At 41.9% G+C, this 21,301-nt stretch overlaps 1 non-coding gene across 1 annotated transcript; it reads left to right on the top strand.

Annotated features, from left to right (window-relative positions):
- The first annotated feature begins 16,584 nt into the window (after window positions 1-16,584).
- On the top strand, window positions 16,585-16,657 carry Trnak-uuu. Its single transcript has one exon. It is a non-coding gene; the product is annotated as a tRNA-Lys (tRNA).
- The last annotated feature ends 4,644 nt before the right edge of the window (window positions 16,658-21,301 follow it).

The raw sequence follows: 21,301 nt of genomic DNA, 5'->3' as shown, positions 1-21,301 counted from the left end.
TTGCCTGTGACTATTAAAATTTGCCAGTAGGTTCACTGGTATGTACCTGTATTTCCAGCTTCTTAGGCTGAAATGGGAGGTTCACGGGCCCTGGAGTCTAAAGTAGACTGGACAGTACAATGAATTCTCATCTCAAAAACCAATATTTCCTCTTTTAGCTTTAAAATAATTTGTTCTAGGAGTTACAGCTAGAGAGGTCTACTTCTACAATATGTGGTACACCTGGTTGCCCATGGTGTCTTGGTTGGGGCTGCAATAACAAATAGTTATGGTTTAAATAAGAGAATTTTATTTCTCACAGTTCTGAAGGTTAGAGTCTGGAAAGGTTCCACTGTCTGGTATGGTCTGCTATGTCCTTATGTGCTTACATGGCAGAAAACAGAAAAAAGATTTTTATAAAATCCTGTTCTTGAGTGTTCTATGATTGAACCTTCCAGACACTCATTCGTTATAACACCATATTGGGGAGTAAGTTTTCAGCTTATGAATTGGAGATGATTTAGTCCTAACAACTGAGAACAAGATTTAGTGCCAAGGCTGCCCTTAAGACTCATGTCAGTTGACCCAGGGTATGAAACCAAGGCTTCAGAAAATCTGCCAGCCCTAGTCCTCACTTTTTGAGACATAATCCCTGTTGTGTAGCTGTGGCTGTCCTAGAACTTATAGTGTAGACCAGGCTGGCCTTGAACTCACAGACATCTGCCTGTCTTTGCCTCTTTTGAATGCTGGGATTAACAGCATGTGCCACCATGTATGGCTATTCAACTTCTAATTTGTGCCCTGGAAAGAACAATTGACCTAAACTCCTTTAGTTAGTTGCTCTTCTCTTTCTCGCTCTTTTTTTGGAGGGGGGCAGGTTTTCAAGACACGGGTTCTCTGTGTAACATCCCTGGCTGTCCTGGAACTCACTCTATAGACTTGGTTGTCCTTGAACTCACAGAGATCCACCTACTCTGCCTCCCGAGGGCTGGAGTTAAAGGCGTGCGCCACCACAGCCAGCCAGTTGTTCTTCCCTTTGGCTGTTCACAGCTTAGTTTATTCAGCCCACATGATGTAGCTTTTGAGTGTCATCCGGTTTATATAGATTTTTCTCAAGCTCTGGGAGGCAGGTTGACTTGCTTCTTCTCCAAAGTACAAAAACTAAGCTACAGTGTGAAGTTATTCATTTTCACTTGGTTTCCTTGTATCAGAATCAGATAACAATGTTTTATACATCCTAGAGCATGATCTACATTAGCCGTGCTTTCAGTTTTGAATGGGTAAATTCACGAAGTACATAGCAAGCAAAAGGTGTGCAAGGGGCCACAACAGTCCTCTGTATGGTTCCAAATTTAGTCTGTCTGTCACCAAAGTGAAGTTTTTTTTTAAAGATTTATTTTTACTTATATGTATATGTGTGCATCTGTGTGAGTGAATGGCGTATGCGTGTGGGTGACCTAGAAGGTAAGAAAAGGGCCTGGGACAGGCAGCTGTGAGCTGCCCACAGTGAATGCTGAGTGCTGAATTCCTGCCCTCTTTAGGAGCAGTGAGCACTCCTAGCCACTGAGCCATATCCAGCCCTGGACTACACTTTAGATGATTGGGTAAGGACATCCTCTGCTGTGACCATCCACCAACCAGTCTGAGTTATTTTATGAGCCCAGCTCAGGTTTTCAATTGGAAATCATGGGTAGCTATTAGAAATCAAGATTGTTAGCTGGGGTGGTGGTTACACATCCTTAGTCCCAGCACTCGGGAGGCAGAGGCAGGTGGATAACTGAGTTGGAGGCCAGTATGGTGTACAGATTGTTTTCTTATGGAAATTCTGGCTTTGCTACAAAGCCTACTATAAATGAACATGGATACCTGCTGGAGTAGATGAATAGTACCACACATAGTTCCTATTCTGTCCTCTAGTCTGTTAGTGCTGGAAGATGTTGGCAGTCAATAATTATTTAAGAAATATGGCAGAACAAGTTAATGTTGAGGGAAGGTTCATTAACTTTCCCCTTTGTAAACTATAATTAGGGTCTGCTTAGTGGTTATGAATATTTGTTTCTGCTCCGCCAGTTCCCAAATACCCAGCAGCCGCTTCCCAAGTAATTGACTCAGAGGCTTAATATTACTTATAAATGCTCAGCTGGTAGCTCAGGCTTATTGCTGCCTAGCTCTTATACTTAAATTAACCCATAATTCTTTTCATGTTTAGCCATGTGGCTTGGTACCTTTTCTCAGTACAGCATTCTCATCTGCGTCTGGCTGGTGACTCCCCATCTGCCCTTCCTCTTTCCATCATTCTCAGTTTGGTTTTCCCACCTAACTTCCTGCCCAGCTACCAGCTTGTCAGCTTTTTATTAAACCAATTCGAGTGACAGATCTTTACAGTATACAGGATTATTCCATAGCAGGTGTGGCTTGTGTTTACTGAAAAGTTGTCGCTCTCAAATGTTCCCACAGAGATGTGAGGAGCAGGAAACAGCAAAAGCCGTCTTATGACTTTGCTGATATAAATAAAGCTCATATAGGAACCAAGCCAGGGACAGTCACTGAGGAAAGAAAGGACATTTCAGAAGTGGGACCAGCAGTGCTTGAGAGCCATCTGTGTGGTAAGGACATGAGTTGCTGCAGATTCCTCTGGGATAATGGTATGTGTGGTTTGCTCCTCGCCCCCTGGGCATTCGGGCAGGCAGGTTCCTGCTATGCCAGACTTCACCAGATGCTTGAGCGTTTATCATTGCTGACTACGCCCCTAAATTTGGATAGCACTTCTCAGTTGGGATGGTTAATATTTACTGCCACCTTGTTTGGATTTAAAGCCACCAGGAACCAAACCTCTAGGTGCTGCCTGTGAAGGTTTCCAGAGAGGATTAACTGAGGAAGAAAGACCCGCGCTATGTGTGGCAACATCCCACAGGCTCGGGTCTGGTGCACAGTATGAGCAGAGCGTGGTGGTTTGAATGACAGTGGCTCCCAGAGGCTCTTAGGGAGAGTAGGTGTGGCTGTGTTGAAGGAACTGTGTCACTGGGGGTGGGCTTTGGGGCTTGAGAAGCCCAAGCCAGGCCCAATGTCTCTCTCTTCCTGCTCCCTATGGATTCAGATGGAGAACTCTCAGTTCCTCCCCCAGCACCATGCCTGCTTCCTGTCCTCCTTATAATGGACCAAACCTCTGAACTGTGAGTCAGCCCCAGCTAGGTGCTTTCCTTTATAAGAGTTGCCATGGTCATGGTGTCTCTTCACAGCAATGGAAGTGACCTAGGTAGAGCAGCCAGCATTCCTGTTTCCTGACCTCAGACAATGCTGCCTGATGCCTTACCTCAGCTGACACTGCCATGCCTTCATTGCTGTGTGGGGCCTGCACCAACCCTTCCCAGGCTGTTCCAGTCAAGTACTTTGTCACAATAAGAAAAGTAGCTAATGCACCAGTCACTGTGACTAGTAACATACAGTCTAGTGTAAGCGATATTGCGTTAGAACCCCTGATAGACAGACAGAGAGAAGGGCCATGACTAGATAATAAAAATGGTAAACTTCCAAAGTGGTTGGCTTCTTCCTCACCCTCTGGACCTAAGACAAAAGCCTGGCAGTTTAAAAGAGACTTTGAGGATTTTTCCCCCCAGCCAATAGGGCCCCTCTGCCTGTGTCCTGGACAAGTTTAAGGTCAGACCAGGATGAGTTTAGCCCAAACTTGTGGACCAATCAGCCTCCCTGTGTTTATTCAAATTGACCAACCCTAAATTGGGGTTAGGAAGACCATCTAAAAGACCCTTAACATGCCCAGCCCTCAAGGAGAGACCAGAATTCCAGTTCCTGTATCATGTCACCCCTTGGCTTTGCAGAGGGTCTTTGTTCATGCTTACTGCATGTGTTTCTCCAACCCTAATAAGCCTTTCTTTACCAGCAGATTATGTCTGCTGTGTCTGGGATCTACCCCTCTGCTGCCTGTTGGGCTACAGATTTTTTTCCCCTGCCTTTTAATTCTTTAACTGGCTGAGAAGAGGAACCTGATCAAGCTCCATAGTTGGTAACTGTATCACTGCAGTCAGTAGAAAAGGCTGGATTAAAGATGAGTTCCCTTTTAAGCATGTTGGTTGTGGTGCCAACAGAATATTTCACTGGATCAGGACCCCTAGTAAGGAACATTAACTGAATGAGAAAGGTCTATGTGGAGATGTGGGACTACACAGAGGCAAGGGTTTAAGTCTCAGCAGGAGAGGCTAGAGAGCTGGAGGAGAGGTGTTGGAGACAGAGAAGAGTCAAAGAAGAGGTAAGTCAGAAAATAGGCTACAGCTGTGAGTTGAGCAAAGAAATTCCAAGGAAGGTCTAGAATGTATTCAGCCTGCACTGACTGGACATTTGCTCCACGAAGGATAGATATAATCTGCCAATAGAGTTCTTGTAGGTGGAGTCTTTCATCCAGACCATGATCAGCTCTGTTTCACCAGCTACTTCCCAAATAACCACTCAGAGACTTATTAATTATAAATGCTCGGCCAATAGCTCAGGTTTATTACTAACTAGCTCATACAACTTAAATTAACCCATTTCTATTAATCTATGTGCTGCCTCAAGGCTTGTATCTTTTATCTCTCCTGCATGTCCTGTTTCCTTTCTGTCTGGCTGGAGACTCCTCTGACTCTGTGCTTCTTCTTCCCAGGATTTTCTCTGCCCTGAAAATCCTGCCTAGCCATTGGCCAATCACCTTTTTATTAACAATGAGAGCAATACAATACAGCGTATAAAGATGTATAAAGATTGTTCCACAACAAGTTCTCAGAACATTAAAGTTTTTAAATAGGTATAGTCACATGGTTGAAAATCACAAAAGTGCATGTTTTTTCCTAGAGATCTGTAGTATACAATTATGAAGAAGAATTAAGACTGGTGTGGAAAGAGGTCCAGAATCTAGTGAGTGAAAAAGTTACTAATACAGCCAGACAGACAGACAGAGAGGAAGGAGGAGGAGAGAGGCCACCAGCCATGGTGGCCTACTCCTGTGATATCAGTACTTGGAGTGGGGCTTGGGCTGAGGTAGGAAGACTGCTGTTAGCCAGCCTGAGTTACATAGCGAGACCCTGTTTAAGAAAATGAAAGGTGTAACAGCATGTGTGTGTGTGTGTGTGTGTGTGTGTGTGTGTGTGTGTGTGTGTGTGTATGAAACTCTGGAAAAATTCATACCAAAGATGGTTATTACTGGGACTTCTAGACAGATGGAACACATGTATGGGAGCAACAATTCTTTCACTATATTTTAGGTGTGCCTTTGGTGACCCCTATGCTGTCAGGGTTGGAATTTTTCCCCCTGATTGTATTACTTACTTTTTTTTAAGTGATAAAACACCATGATCAAGGCAAATTTGAAAGGGGTTATTTGGGCTCTTGGTTCCAGAGCATAAGAGGCCGTCATGGCGGGAAGCCTGGGCAGGCCTAGCCATTGGAGCAGCACTGAGAGCTCGCATCTTCCATCTCAAGCAGGAAGCAGGGAGGATGAACTGAGAAGGGCACATAGATTTGAAACCTCAAAGCCCACCCCCACTGACATACTTCCTCCAACAAGGCCACACCTTCTAAACTATCCAAACAGAACCCCCAACTGGGAACCAAATATTCAAATGCCTAAGGCTACAGGGGACATTTCATTCCACCACACTAAGTGATAAAGATGCTGTATAGTTTTGTTTTTCCTTTCAGAGACTATATGATTGGGTTTTAGGGAGACAGATTAAGTCTGAGGGGCTCAGAGTGAAGATGGCATGAAAAAGAACAGAGAAAATGGTCTAAAGGGGTCAAAATGTGGCCATGTTAGAGGAAACCAGCCTGGTGACAAAGGCAGCATGTGCATTTAATGAAGTGCTTTTTGTTTAAGATTTATTTTGAGAAGGGCAAGATGGCACATTCTTTTAGTCCCAGTGCTCAAGAGGCAGATGTAGGAGGATCACTGGGAGTTCAAGGCCAGTCTGGTCTACATAGAGAGTTCCAGGCCAGTCAAGGCTACAAAGTGAGACCCTGTCTCAAGAAAAAAAAATTCTTTTTTTTTTTTCTGAGACAGATTCTGTCTGTGTAGCCCTGATTGTCCTGGAACTTGCTCTGTAAACAAGACTGGCCTCAAACTCAGGAATCCATGCTTGCCTCTGACTCTTTTTTTTTTTTTTTTTTTTTTTGGTTTTTCCGAGACAGGGTTTCTCTTGTGTAGCTTTGCGCCTTTCCTGGAACTCACTTGGTAGCCCAGGCTGGCCTCGAACTCACAGAGATCCGCCTGCCTCTGCCTCCCGAGTGCTGGGATTAAAGGCGTGCGCCACCACCGCCCGGCCTTTGCCTCTGACTCTTGAGTGCCGGGATTAAATATGTGTACCACCACACCCAGCTCAAAAGATTAATTTTATGTGTATGAGTATTTTTTCTGTGTAGCCAGAAGTTTTCCTGTGTCCTGCCCAGTCCACAGCCACTCAGACCCAAGTAAACACACAGAGGCTTATATTAATTAAAACTGCTCAGCCATTAGCTCAGGTTTCCTACTGACTAGCTCTTGCACTTAAATTCAGCCCATTTTTGTTACTCTATATGTCACCACATTTTCTGTGGCTTTCTTTACCTGTGTGTCATTACATACTGCTCCCTGGACAGCGAGCTGGCGTCTCCTGACTCAGCCTTCCTCTTCCCAGAATTCTCCTTGTCTGCTTATCCTGACTATACTTCTTGCCTGGCTACTGGCCAATTAGCATTAAATCACTATACAAAAGCATTATTCCACAGCATTTCTGCATGTATGTATGTGCACCCTGTGTCTGCTTGATATGCACAGAAATTTGAAGAAGATGTTGGATCCCATGAAACTGGAGGTGCAGAGTATTGTGAGCCACCATGTGGGTTCTGGGAACTGAACTCAGGTCCTCTGTAGGGGCAAAAGTGCTCTTAACCACGGGGCCATCTCTCCAGCCCCTGAATATGTTTGTTTGTTTGTTTCCCTCTTCATAGTAAATAATTATCTACACTCATTTAAGCAATAAAATACATCACTAGGAAATGAAAAACCAAAAGGAAGCCAGGTGCACGCCTTTAATCCCCCCAGCACCAGGGAGGCAGAGACAGGTGGATCTCTGCATTAGAAGCTATCTTGGTCTACAGAGTGAGTTCCAGGATAATCAGGGCTACACAGAAACCCTATCTCAAGAAAGAAAGAGAGAAAGAGAGAGAGAGAGAGAGAGAGAGAGAGAGAGAGAGAGAGAGAGAGAAGGAAGGAAGAAAGAGAGAAAGAAAAAGAAAAGAAGGAGAAGGAGAAGGAGGAGAAGGAGAAGGAGAAGGAGAAGAAGAAGAAAATCCCAAAAGGAATACAAGACCAGAGTTAGTCAGGAGACAGAAAGATAGGGCATCTCTGCAAATGTGGGATTCATAGGCATTACTAGTGGGTGTGAAAGTGTGAAGGACAGAAGATTGTAGATGGAGAGCAGATGGTAACATATTTCACAGGGAGAGGAGGGAGAGAACTTTTGGAACAAGAATTTAAAGTGGATGGATGAGCTTTACCAAATAGGATAAACACCCAGGCACCAGATGCTGCATCATCCACAGGTGTGGAAATTCCTGCCCCCAGATCCCAAGGTTCCAGATAAAAGGCTGAATGGTATGTCTACATGGACACTGGCTCCATAAACATTTACTGTGCAATGGATCTGTCAGACACAAATACTACATCAGACGAGCTGAAAACAGAGTGGAAGACTGTCATTTGGGTAAGAGATTATTAAGAGTCACAGGCAGACAATAGCATGGCAGCAGTGCTGGTGGCCATGTCAGAGGAGCAGCAGGTGGCAGTAGACTTCAGGGTGAAAGCCTACCAGGAGGAAAATCCCTGATGGGTGAACCTCAGATAGGTAAGGCCCTGAGACCACAGACCTCAGAGTGTCTTTTGCTTCTGCTGTCCCTTTACATGTTTGCCCCTGCCATTGTCCTCTGGTATCTGGCATGGTGTGAATGGGTGTGAGGAGATCACCACTGCCTATAATGTAGTGTGTTTATCTCATGGAAACATCTGTTCTACTGGGCATTTTTACCTGTGGATTATTATGAAGATGATTTCTTCCTAAGCTGTACTGCCTAATTGATAGTAATAATAATATTAGTTTGTACAGAGTTTTGATGAATAAAAATAAATACAAGGAAGTGTGTCACACAGCTAGAACACATGAGTTTTTATTGAGGAGCCATATAGACTGTGGCTTAGGTTAATGATTAAGAAAAACAACTGAGTCCCAGTTAGCACAGCTAACTTAAATTCTTTTAACTTTAATGTTGGAAGGTGTTTCAGAGTACATCATAGCTGAAACAAAGCTTTGAAAATAACTTAAGCTAGACTAAGATGTTTTTGTCAAATAGCTTTGAGGTAAAAAAAACCCAAGAAGATTAGTTTTAGAAAGGCACATAGTTGAATGTGGAACTCATTGAGGTCAGGGAACAAGAACAAAGCAGCCTAATTATTATTAGCTAATGCACATTTCTTGCTAGGATTGGTTGATGACCAAAGGTGATGATTAATTCCTTATACTCATTTCTGCCCCCAACCTCCTGATATAAGAAACCATTGATGAGTGGGTATGTACCCTAAAGATTTAAAGTAGAGCTGACTGATTCTTTTTCATATATAAAAGTCTAGGTTTGTGATTCCTTTAAGATTCCTTATAAGATTACCTTCCAAGATCAGTAATAAAGTAATTGGCTTTGTAACTGCAAAATGCAGCCTGACAGTAAAAGACCTGACTGAGAAGAATACTTTGTTTGCTCACACAGTTAATCTATAACAAGTTGCTTGGGTATGAATGTATGTGGGTTCTTGGGATAATTTGTTTTTCACCTGTAATACGTAAAATATTTAATCATATAAGGGATATGGAAAATATGCCATTTTTTACTGTTTGTTTTGTATTCATTGTAATCATTCACTTGAAAAACAGAATGTAACCACATTGTAATTTTTATATTGCCAGAAAGATTTTGCTGGGGTATATAAATTTTAAGAAAAGAATAGAGGTAAAATGGGCTAGAAGGAAAATATCAAGAATGAGAATTAGAAGGAAAACATCAGCTGGGCAGTGGTGGCACACGCCTTTAATTCCAGCACTCAGGAGGCAGAACTCTGTGAGTTCGAGGCCAGCCTGGGCTACAGAGTGAGATCCAGGACAGGCACCAAAACTACACAGAGAAACTCTGTCTCAAAAAACCAAAAAAAAAAGAAAAGAAAGAGAGAGAGAAAGACATGTCAGAAAGAGAGAAAATTAAAAAAAAAAGAAGGAAAACATCAAGAATGAGAGAAGGAAAATAAAGAATAAAAATGCAAAAGAAGAATTAAGAAAAGATCTGAAGGAAATTCACCATCAAGAGAGTGTGTTCCCTAACTCCCTCAGATAGGAAAGCCCAGTACCTGCCAACACTGTGGATTTCCCTCTGAGCGCTGTGCTGGTGGAGCCTGGCCCCAGGCAGCAATAGCTTCTTTATTAACCAATGACAGTTATACATGTTCACAGTGTACAAAAGGACCATCCCACAGCATTCCCCCCCTTTTGTCTAGTAAAAAAGGAAGGTTTTAACCTTAGCATAGTAAAACTATATATAACAAAAATAGTTATCAAGTAAGAATTAAAATTATAATATCCAGTCCATTTGTATTTGGCAAAATTAGAGAAAATACTCAATTATCTATCTTATCTTAGTGAATCTAAAGTTTTATTCTAATTTACCTTTTCATCATAACTAAGAAAAACTATAATTATAACTGTCTAGTCTTTAACTCCATCAAAGACCCCAGAAGGGTAAAATGTTACCAAATGGTAGGGACATCAGGCTTCCTGGATAGTCACCCAAAGTTCCTCTCTAATGTCTGGGCATCCAACTCTGGCCTACAGGCCTAGCATATCTGACAGACTTTCCTGTGAAGAAGGGAATTTTAAAGAACTGTCCTACCTTGTCTTGGCAAAGTTCAGCAGTCACCTTTCTTGTATCCTGCTGGTCCAGTTTGAACAGTAACTGTCAGCAATTGAGGCAAGGGCAATTTCTTTGCCCATATGGCTAGCTTTTGCCATAAAAAAAAAAAAAAACTCCATACAGAGTTTCTTCAATCCCCATCATCTTCTCTGAAGTATATTGATGCTGCCAGGAGCAGACATGTCTCACTGTCATGAAAAGCCTTAGGTCATTAAACATATTAAATTCCATATTCTATAAATCTTTGAGGTGTTTGAGGACCATCTATCTATCTAAATATATCTGTGAATGACCTTGAAAACATACCTTGCATGACTATAAGTTTGACTATTATGGATGACTATTAATCTGTATTTTAAATTATACATTACATTTTAAATGAGTTGTATAAACACAATACCTTAAACAAGAGTAGAAATATATATATAGGGTATAACAAAATTAACTTTATATTTGTATCAATAAACCAAAATCCATACTAATGTAAAACATTTAAGATTAATAATTGTTTTTTGCATTAGAGTAGATTCAATATTCTACCCTTTTATCATTTACCCTATCATTTCTATAGCCCCTCTTTTTAAAAAGATCACTGAATCTAATCTCCTTTGTTCAGCTTTTTTCCTCATCATTACCAATAAAAACTTGTAACCAATCCCCTTTAAATGATAATATACACCCATAACCCATTTTGGGGGGGAATGTGGGTGTAGTTCTCTAGACTACTTCCTGTTGATTGGGGGTGCTGATCTTTGGAGGACCCTGAGAAAATTTAGGTTTATGGTCAAGTCCTGACTAGAGTGTTCTGTGAGGCTGGATCATCTCAGTCAGCATCCTTGAAGCTGTTTTGGATGCTGGATCACCTGAGCCATTTTTATTGGTGTCTGGTCTCCTTGCTCTGAAAATATATAAAATTGTAACGGTAACATACATATCTGCATTAATAAAAGTACAGATTCTGCATTGTACACAAGTCAGCCAAAGATGATTTTTTGTTATGTGTTTGAGCAGGTAAAATATATATCATGTGTCTTGTAGTTTTTTTTTTATTTTTTATATTTTCTTATGTGCATTAGTGTTTTGCCATGGGTTTTAGGTTCCCTGGAACTGACGTTACAGACAGTTTTTTAAGCTGCCATGTGGGTGCTGGGAACTGAACTGGGTCCATCTGGAAGGGCAGTCAGTGCTCTTAACCACTGAGCCATCTCTCCAGCTCTGTCTTGTAGTTCTTTAGGTTTATTTTTTATGTCTATAGTCAAGATTTCAGGGGCTCTTAATCAATCAAACCTGATCATCTTTAACCTGGAATGAATCCATATCCTTTTATTTTCTGGGGAAATAAAAAAGAATCTCTTTCCCAACATAACATACCTTTTGACTTCCATTTTGAAGTCAAGGTATTTTTAAAATATATAGGTTGATTTAATCCAGCAGCATTTACAATCAAATGTCTCTTAGCAGCTGTTGCTCCTTCCTCAGCAATCAAACAATTCAAAGACAACATAACAACATACAGTATCCAGACTCTGTATTTTTTCATCTTTACATGGCTATTTTCTTTTATATTACTTTACTCCCATTTTAAGAACTTTATTTTAAAACTACATCTTTCTTTTTCTGTCACTCTTTATTCTCTTTTTCTCTTCTCTCTCAGGCCTTTGTACATTTTTAATCACATTGTAACCCATTTTGAGGTTTTTTTTCCCCATCTGAATCTGTCTTTACTGTGTATCTGTAGCCTTTTCTGTCTGCATGAGCAAAAACAACAACAACAACAACAAAAACACAAAAAACAAAAACACAAACAACTGCTGTGTAACTTAGATCATGGCATGCTGATGCTGGCTCCTCCCTCTTGGTTCCCGAGAGTCTGGTTTCATGGTGGAGGTACGGAGGAATGTTCACTGCCAGCTCTGGGAGCCATGTTTACTACCCCATCTCCAAGAAGTTTCTGTCTATTCTGTTGCATGCAAGTGTTTGGCAGCAGGGCCTCTCAAAAGAGCTGCCCATTTTTGTTGCTAGCACGGAAGCCAGGAAGCCGTCTCTTAAAGGAACAGTGCCTCTGTTCACCACCAGCAAACAGAGCCCACTGAAGAAAAAGTGGTTACCAAGAAGCTATGTTTGACTCTTGTATGTTTAGAATCCTTTCCCAAGCTCTCTCAGGTGTTATGTGGACGTAGTTGTACCATGTGGGAACACTATATGTGGGTGGATGTTTCTTTCCCGCCTGACAGTTCCCAAATAGCTGACTCAGATGCTGAATATGAATTATAAATCCTCGGCCAATATCTCAGGCTTATCTTTAGCTAGCTATTAAAACTTAAATTAGCCCATTTCTACTAATCTATGTATGTGTTACCATGTGGCTCATGGCTTGTTACCTCATTTTTGCACATCTTGCTCCCTCGGCGGCTGCCTGGTGTGTGTGTCTCTCTCTACCTCTCTTCATCCCAGTAGCCTCAGTTTGATTGTCCCACCTAACTGTATCCTACCTTGCTATAGGCCAATCAACTCCTTTATTAACCAATGAGAGTAATACTTATTCACACAGATGGATTATTCCACAGCAAAGTTATTTAGCAAATACTCAAGGCATTCGCAGTATTAGCGATGCTAACAGATGAACACACACATGCAACAGCTAACTAAAGAATGAACAAGTAAAATTCCTCTTCCTTCTCTCCAGGAGTTACCTTGACTATTACCCAAACATCCAAGTTTCCTGATTTCACAGTAGCTATTCGTTCCCTCTCTTTAATTTACTAAAATTACGTTCGGCTGTTACAACTTAGCAAATAGGTGCTTCTCTTATAACCCTGTTCTCAACCCATTGTGGCAGTGGTCACACTCTTTGTACAAACTGCATATACACACAAAATTGGGCCTTCAGTTACATATAGGCCATGAAATTTAGGCTAATAACTCCTACCTCACTATGTATCTTGGCTGGCCTGGATCTTGCTATGTAGACCAGACTAGCTTCAAACTCAGAGATCTTCTTGCTTCTGCTTCCTGAATGCTGGGATTAAAGACATGCATTACCACATCCAGCCCTTCTCTTTCAGTTTCTGTCACAGGCTCCCACCATGTAGCTCAGGCTGGCTGTCCTGGAACCAGTTATGTAGAGGATGGTCTCAGACTGACAGTGCTCCTACCTCAACCTTCCCAGTAATCGGATTATAGGAACCACTGTGCACCAGCTTGCCTTCTCCTGTTCCTTCCTTTTCTCTTTCTTCACCTCATTTTTATTCTTTTAGACTGTTACTGGAAGGATAGTCTGTCCCTACTAACCTTAGATTTGAAAAAGTCTACAGAAATATCATTGTAATGTACAGTTGACTCTTTAATAAAATGACTTTGCTTTAACAACCACTTTTCAGCTCCTGATCATACTTATATTTTTGTCTTCAGACATACTTTGAGAGGCAGAGAAAGCATGTAGCCAGGAAGGTATGTCATTACAGGATTTCTGTAGAAAAGCTTGCCCTGGTTTGCTCCTTCATCACATGTTGAGTGTGCCCGATATCATGTCAAATACTAATGGCTATGCTCTCCCAGACTTCATGGGGCAGCATAGAAAACTGAGCAGTGGCATGATGGGACAGTGGGGACAGTGGAGAGGAAGGTAGGGCTGGGGGCAGTGGGGGCAGTGGAGAGGAAGGCAGGGCTGGGGACCCAGCTGACTGCTTCCAGTCTGCTAATCCCTGCCCTGGCGCCTTCAATAAGTTTCTTTTTTACACCAGTCCTAACAATAGAAGTATAAAGCAAACACTTCTGTAACTTTCAGTTTTCTAATAAACAGGTTATAAAAATTAAAAATTAATGAAAATAGAAGGAAATAGGGCTGGTGAGATGGCTCAGAGGTTAAGAACAGTGGCTGTTCTTCCAGAGGTCCTGAGTTCAATTCCCAGCACCCACATGGTGGCTCATAACCATCTGTAATGAGGTTTGGCTCCCTCTTCTGGTGTGCAGGGACATATGCAAACAGAACACTGTGTACGTAATAAATAAATAAATGAATCTTTAAAAAAAAAAGAAGAAAATAGAAGGAAATAATCTTGGTATCATTTATTTAACCTCACATACTCAAAATACCATTTCCATGGATAAGCAGTATTTATTAAATAGATACTTTATATGTTTTTCAAAGTATTCAAAATCTGGTTATGTTTCACATTGTACTATTCAGTTTGAACTAGCATATTTTTATTTATTTATTTATTTATTTATTTATTTATTTATTTATTTAGTTGGTTAGGGGTGTTTGTGTGTGTATGTGTGTGTGTGTGCATGGTGTCTGTACAGGCATATGTACCATAGTGCACATGAAACACATGTAGAAGTCCTAGGACAAATTTGTGAGGTTTTGTCTCTCCAATTTTTTTTTTTTTTTTGGTTTTTCGAGACAGGGTTTCTCTGTGTAGCTTTGCGCCTTTCCTGGAGCTCACTTGGTAGCCCAGGCTGGCCTCGAACTCACAGAGATCCGCCTGCCTCTGCCTCCCGAGTGCTGGGAATAAAGGCGTGCGCCACCACCGCCCGGCTGTCTCTCCAATTTTTATGTAAGACCAGACTCTGGTTATCAGGGTTTCACAGCAAGAACTTTACCTGCCAAGCCATTTTGCCTGTCCTAGAAATTATTACTTTTATAACATAGAAATGCAGCAAATACCATATTTGTGGTTATTCAAATCTCCTTGTAAAATATTGTAGCACTTGTGTGTGGACCTGTTGTAGAGCACTTCATTCAAGCAAACAGCCCCCATTTTCATTTCATCTCATCAGTCATGACTACTTTCAAGAGTCCATCATGACTGGGCTATAGGTTGTTGACTGTCTCTCAAAAAAGGAGGGAAAGAGTGTCACTAGGACCTCTTGAGTTTCCAGCCAGTCTTCCTGGTCATTTCTACGGACTGGGAAAGGTGAACTGGTCAGGAAAGGGCTCTGTCTAAGCAGCCAAGAGGGAAGCCATCATGAATGCTGGGTGAAGGCTCTCCAGCACACCTCCTTTGGTGCCCATGTTCCTGTAGGCAGCCCCTTATCCAATGTCAGTAGACCCAATAAAGTCATTGATGCCCAGATGGTGAATTGTACTTTGGTTTGTCATGAGGACCTCATGAGGAGTGGGTAGACACTGTTTTCATGTCTCCCAGAATAGATTCATGCAGTTTCCTATACATTTTGTATTTACATCCTATATAAATGCTTTGTAAGTAGTTGAATAGTGCACTGTTAGGAATTAATGAACAAATAGTTCATATGTTCAGTACAATTATTTTTTAGAAATGTTTCAACCCATGGTTGTTTGAATCTATGGTTGCTGGATCTATCTGTGTATGTGAGAACTGACTATATTTGATGCAAAGGCATATGGTAGGAAAATCAAGAAACAAATACAGAGTGACACTGTGTAGGTGGAATCTTCCTGTCCCAGCAGTCAGTTCCCAAATAACCACAGAGTCTTACTATTCATTATAAATGAATAGTATAAATGTTAGAATATTATGATAGGCCAATAGCTCAGGCTCATTATTAACTCTTACATTTTAAATTAACCCACATTTCTTATCTATGCTCTGCCACATGGCATTATCTTTATTAACACAGCATGTTCATCTCCTACGCCGTCTGCGGCTGGCTAGTGACTCTCTGACTCCGACCTTCTTCTTCCTTCCCAGTGTCCTTAGGTTTTCCCACCTAACCTTACCCTGTCCAGCTATTGGCCAGTCAGCTTCTTTATTAAACCAATCATAGTGTAATTTACACACTGTAAAGGAATACTCCACAACATTGCACTCATATAAAATTCTATTTGAATCAGAGAACAACACTTTAAATAAAAATAGATGAGGGTTGGTTAACAATCTTCCACAACTGGAAAAGAAAAAAAAGGTGTGTATGAGGTGGGTACTTTTCTCTTTTTGTTCCTGTTTATTTATATGGACTTCTGGGGGATCAACCACAGGGTCTCACATGTTCTAGGCTAGCAGTCTACCATTGAGTTACAGCCACAGCTGTTCTTCTCTCTTCTGAAAAGATGTCGGAAAGCATTTGCACAGCTTTTGAGTCCTGTAATGAAGTCACTGTCTCCTTCTGAATTCACCTTTATGAGAAAAAATGGTAGATGCCAGTGAATACACCAACTGTGTCCACGTTCATTCAGGAGAGGGGCACCCAGAGCAGTGGAGAGGGCAGCTAGGCCCACACTCACGGTAATGTTCTTGTTCAAGAGTCTTTCTCAGCCCCTCAGACGCCATGTCGTCCCTGGTTGCTTCTTGCTTCTCTTAGTTTTTTCTTGTTTTCCTTTGTGTCGTTCTGTTTGCTTCTTGGTGTCCAGTAATCAGGTTCGATGGTGGCAGATTTAACTATAGATACTTATCGAAGCAGTCCATTTTTTTCTTCTGTTTATTTCCCTCTTCCACAAACGGTTTACAATGAAGGGTTAGTTTTTTCATGTCACTCACATTCCTGCTCTATAGGCTTACCTATAGAACCTGTGAACAAATGCTTAGCGAACCACCCCTCACAGCTACAAAGCAATTCCATCATTTTTCCAGTATAAGAATTATTATTCTACCAATGAAGTTGGTAGTTATTGATTCTATTTCTATATGTGAAGAAGCTATTTTTGCGAGGGCCTGGATAGCTCAATCGGTAGAGCATCAGACTTTTAATCTGAGGGTTCAGGGTTCAAGTCCCTGTTCAGGCACTTACAACTCTTCTTCTTCCTAAACTAAGGCAATCAGTAGCCAAGACAGTGAGCATTTCATTGTCTTCCAAGGAGATAAGTATAATATCAGTTTTTAAATTACGGCCCTTCATGAGGAACACACAGTACGGAAAGCTTACAGATCATGGAGGAGCCGCACTTCTAGAGCAAGCTGTTTTTAAAAACATTTACATATCTGCTATGTTAAAATACAAGACTTGGGTTTTCTGTCCTTCCCTCTGGCCGCTTAGATCCTTGGTAGATGGGGAGCTCTCTGCTAAGTTGTGGTCGTGTTGTATTGTAATGATAAACACAAGCATCAGGAGGTTATTAGAAAGCCCCGTGGTGTGGCAAAAATACCCAACCTCCTAGCAATAGTGTGCCTCTTTACTATTTACCTGTGTAGTTTAGGTCAACTGAGTGCTAACGGTGTGGCTGACAGAAGAATAGATTGTGGGTTTTTTTTTTTTTTTGTCTGTTTTTGTTAAAAAAAAATATGTATTTTTTCTACCTACCAGAGGACTGTAACTTGAAGGTAATAGAGTCTCTATGAACAATTCTAAGGAGCAAATAAAACAAAACAAAAACAACCTCATAGGATGAATATGTTCAACCAAATCAAGGATCAAGGACAACTTTTGTCTTGTTTTTTTAAATTTTTAAAATTTATTTATGTGTATGTCTTTGTCTACATGTATGTATGTGTACTGCATGTATGCCTGGTGCCTACAGAGGTCAGAAGAGGATGTTGGATCCCCTGTAGTTATGGATGGTTGTGAGTCACCATGTGGGTCCAGGGGAACCAAGCTTGGATGCTCTGTGAGAGCAACAAGTGCTCTTCACTACTGGGCCATTTCTCCAGCCCTTGTTTGTTGGTGTTTTCATTTGTTTAAATCACGCTGCACAAGAGTAGTTCCGGGACAATTCAAAGGCAGCGTGTGGGGATGGGGTGAGGAGTGAGTTTAAAAAAAAATACAATGACACATAGTGTGGTGGTTTGGATATGAATGGCCCCCTTGGCTCCTTTATTTGGTCCCTAGTTGGCACAGCTATTTTGGGAAGGATTAGAAAATGTGGCCCTTGTTTAGACGAGGTGTGTCACTAGGGGTGGGCTGTGAGGTTTCAGGAAGCCCACACCAGGCCCTGTCTCTCTCTGTTTGCCTCCAACTGGAGGATCAGGATGTAAGCTGTTAGATGGGGCTCCAGTGCCTCTCTGCCGCCTGCTGCCTGCCTGCCTGCTGCCTGCTGCCTGCTGCCTGCTGCCTGCTGCCTGCCTGCCTGCTGACTGCTGCCTGCTGCCTGCCTGCCTGCTGCCTGCTGCCTGCTGCCTGCTGCCTGCTGCCTGCTGCCTGCCTCCTGCCTGCTGCCTGCTGCCTGCTGCCTGCCTGCTGCCTGCTGCCTGCTGCTTGCTCTCTGCCGGATGCTCATGGACTGTCCCTCTGAAACTGTAAGCAAGCCCCCAACCAAATGCTTTCTTTATAAGTTGCCTTAATTATGATGTTTCTTCACAGTAGATAGGAAAGTGTACACACACACACACACACACACACACACACACACACACACACACACACGAGAAAATACCACAGTGAAACCCATTACTTTGTGTGGTAACTTAGTTAATTTAAAGAAAAAAGAAATTTAAAAAAAATGATGCTGAAAAACTTAAATTACCATAGGTAAGAAAGTGACTATTTATCTACATTTTAGACTGTTGTGTAATAACAAACTCAAAATGGATCATAGATTTAAAGCAAAACACAAAATTATAAAAAATTTTAGGAAAACAAAAACAAAAAAAGAGTACTTCTACAATGTAAGGCTTGACATCAAAAGCACAACCCATACATGAAAAATGATTGGTTGTAGTTCATCCAAATTAAAAACTTGTTCTAGAAAGACTCTGTTAGGTAGATCAAAAGACAGGCCACAGACTGAGAAAGAACAGCCAGCCACATATGTGGCAATATCCTCAAACTGAGAGCACACCAATAACTCTCACTGTGAAACAACAATGACCCGTTAGAAAATGGGCAAAAGACCCACTGATGAGGATATACCAGGGGTTTTGTCTTTACACACTAATCAGGTAAGAATAAAATAATAAATGCTGGATTGGCAAAAATGCCAACTCAGATCTCTCATATGTTCTGATAAAAACAAAGTGGTGTAGGCATTTTGGAAAATATTGATCGTTTCTTTTTTAAAAAGATATTTATTTTAATTTTGTGTGTATGAGTGTTTGCCTGTATACCACATGTATGCCTGGTGCCATAGAAGCCATAAAAGAATGTCAATTCCCATGGAACTGGAGCTATCTATACCGTAGCTCAGAACCACAGGAAACTCCTGTTTTAGGAGATCTGATCCCATCTTCTGAGCTCTGAGGGCAGCAGGCTTACACAAGGTTCACATCCATACATGCAGGCAAAACATCCATACACACAAAATAGAAAGTAATAAAAATATTTTTAAAAAGTTAAAAACACATTGGAAGTCTGTGAGGGAATTAACAAAGCCTGTTGGTATGAACACACCCCAAACCCTAATGACTGGCCCTTCCATTTGGGGGAAGTTAGCATGTTTCATAAATCTTCTAACTCTCGGAGGACCATCTATCTCAAATACTGTTCTATATGTGACAGTATCTTTCAAACCAGCTTATAACTCCAAAGCGAATGACATAAAACCAATATTAAAATGGTCATAACTGATATCTTTTTAAAAAACACATTTTTCTTCTTTTCTTTCTTTCTTTCCTTTTTTTTCTTTTTTCTTTTCTTTTCTTTTTTTTTTTTTTTTTTTCCGGGGCAGTGATGGTACACACCTTTAATCCCAGCACTGAGAAGGCAGAGGCATGTGAATCTCTGTGAATTGGAGACCAGCTCAGTGTATATAGTGAGTTCTAGACTACCTGAAATTACATGGTGAGATCCTATCTCAGTTTTTGAAAAATAATTTAAAATTATGTGTATGTGTTTGTGTCTACACATGTGTGGATAACCTTGGAGTCCAGAGGATGGAACTGCAAAGTGACTGTGAGCCTGTGTTGATATTGGTGCTGGGAATCCAACCAGGGTTTCCTGCAAGAGCAGCCTTCACTACAGAGCTCTCTCTTCACCCTTCAGGACTGGTGTGCTGATAATGAAATGAATGAAACAGGACAGAATAATAATAGGGAAGAGAGTAAACTCCACAACAGCTTTTGGTTCCCAGCACCCACATGGTGGCTCACAACTTCCTGAAACTCCAGGTTCAGGAGATCAAAAGTTCTCTTCGACCCTTCACCGGCACCAGGCACATACCCACATGCAGGGCAGCACCCATACACATAAAGAAATCATAACTATTTAAAGCAAATATTACTTGCTGGGTTTGGCATCTCGGTCTCACAAATATACATGGAGATAAACATTTGTTTGGTGTGATTTAAGGTCTGTCTGACTCCAGGTTGCAGTCAGAAAAGTGTGACAATAAATCTGTTTATGTATATGAGTACTTGGACTGCATGCGCACCTGCACACGTCAAGAAGACATCAGACCCATTACAAATGGTTGTAAGCCACCACGTGGTTGCTGGAAACTGAACCTTGACCTCTAGAAGAGCAGAGGAACTGGTGCTGTTACCCACTGAACCATCTCTCCAATCCCGAGATTTGCCTCTGTGTGACTAAATTTGAAGAATTCTCTTAAGATGTCAGAGAGGAGAGAATGTAAGATGATAACAAGGCTGTCTTGGGGTTCAGAACAACTCCAGAGACCCAGACCGCCTTCCTGTCTGCCTGCGTCCCTGTCTCTGGCCTCTCCCTCCCAAGTTTGACCGACATGTCGGAATTCAAGCTCATGCTGTCTAGTGTTGGCTTGAGGAAATCTTCCCCGGAGAGGAAGATGAGCCATCCTAACAGCAAGAAGGCCCAGGCTTACAGGAGAGACTGCCCAGGAAAGAACCTCCAGGGGCTACAAAAAGACCAGTGCGTTTATGTGGGTCCGCCAGGGGGCGCTCGCTCACCGCAGTGGGGCGGCCGGACGGGGCGGAGTCGGAGTTCTTGGGGCTTCCACTACTGGCGGAGCAGAAGCCGATTTTAATGTGAGCCTGGAGAAGCACCACAGAACAAACTAAAACAATACATAAAAATAAAGTGAAATAAAATATAAAGCAGCTTAATGGCAACAGGCTGCCTCCCACCTCTAGAGACCAAGGTTTGCACGGCTCTGGAAACGCGTGACTGGATTCAAGAAAGACCTGGGATCCACAGTCTTCATGAAAGCCCTGGTCCCCGACAGAAGCCAAAGCAAGAGGAAGGTGGTTACCTTATTTCTTTGTCTTTGTCGAAACTACCCCACACGGAACACGATTGAAATTGCCCTAGCCACGTTCGCATTTGAATCGGGAGTCCGTTTGTTTGTTTGTTTTGGAAACCCTGTGCCCGTGAAACCAAATGTAAACTGAAAAGTGACTCCGTACCCGGCGCGCCTTGCACCATTCAACGATGGGTTTCGAGTCTGTGCGGTGGAGAGACTCGGAAGAAACCACCACAACAAAAGAAATGAAACTAGAACGCCAGAAATGAGGCGAGGACGCCAGAAAACGAGAAAAGTGATGTTGGCCATTAGAGAGTGAAATAGAAGCCTTTTCAACGTGCT

Source organism: Peromyscus leucopus, chromosome 5 (genome assembly GCF_004664715.2).
Source record: "Peromyscus leucopus breed LL Stock chromosome 5, UCI_PerLeu_2.1, whole genome shotgun sequence".
NCBI classification, from domain to species: Eukaryota; Metazoa; Chordata; class Mammalia; order Rodentia; family Cricetidae; genus Peromyscus; species Peromyscus leucopus.
This window is presented reverse-complemented; position numbering and strand designations above follow the sequence as displayed.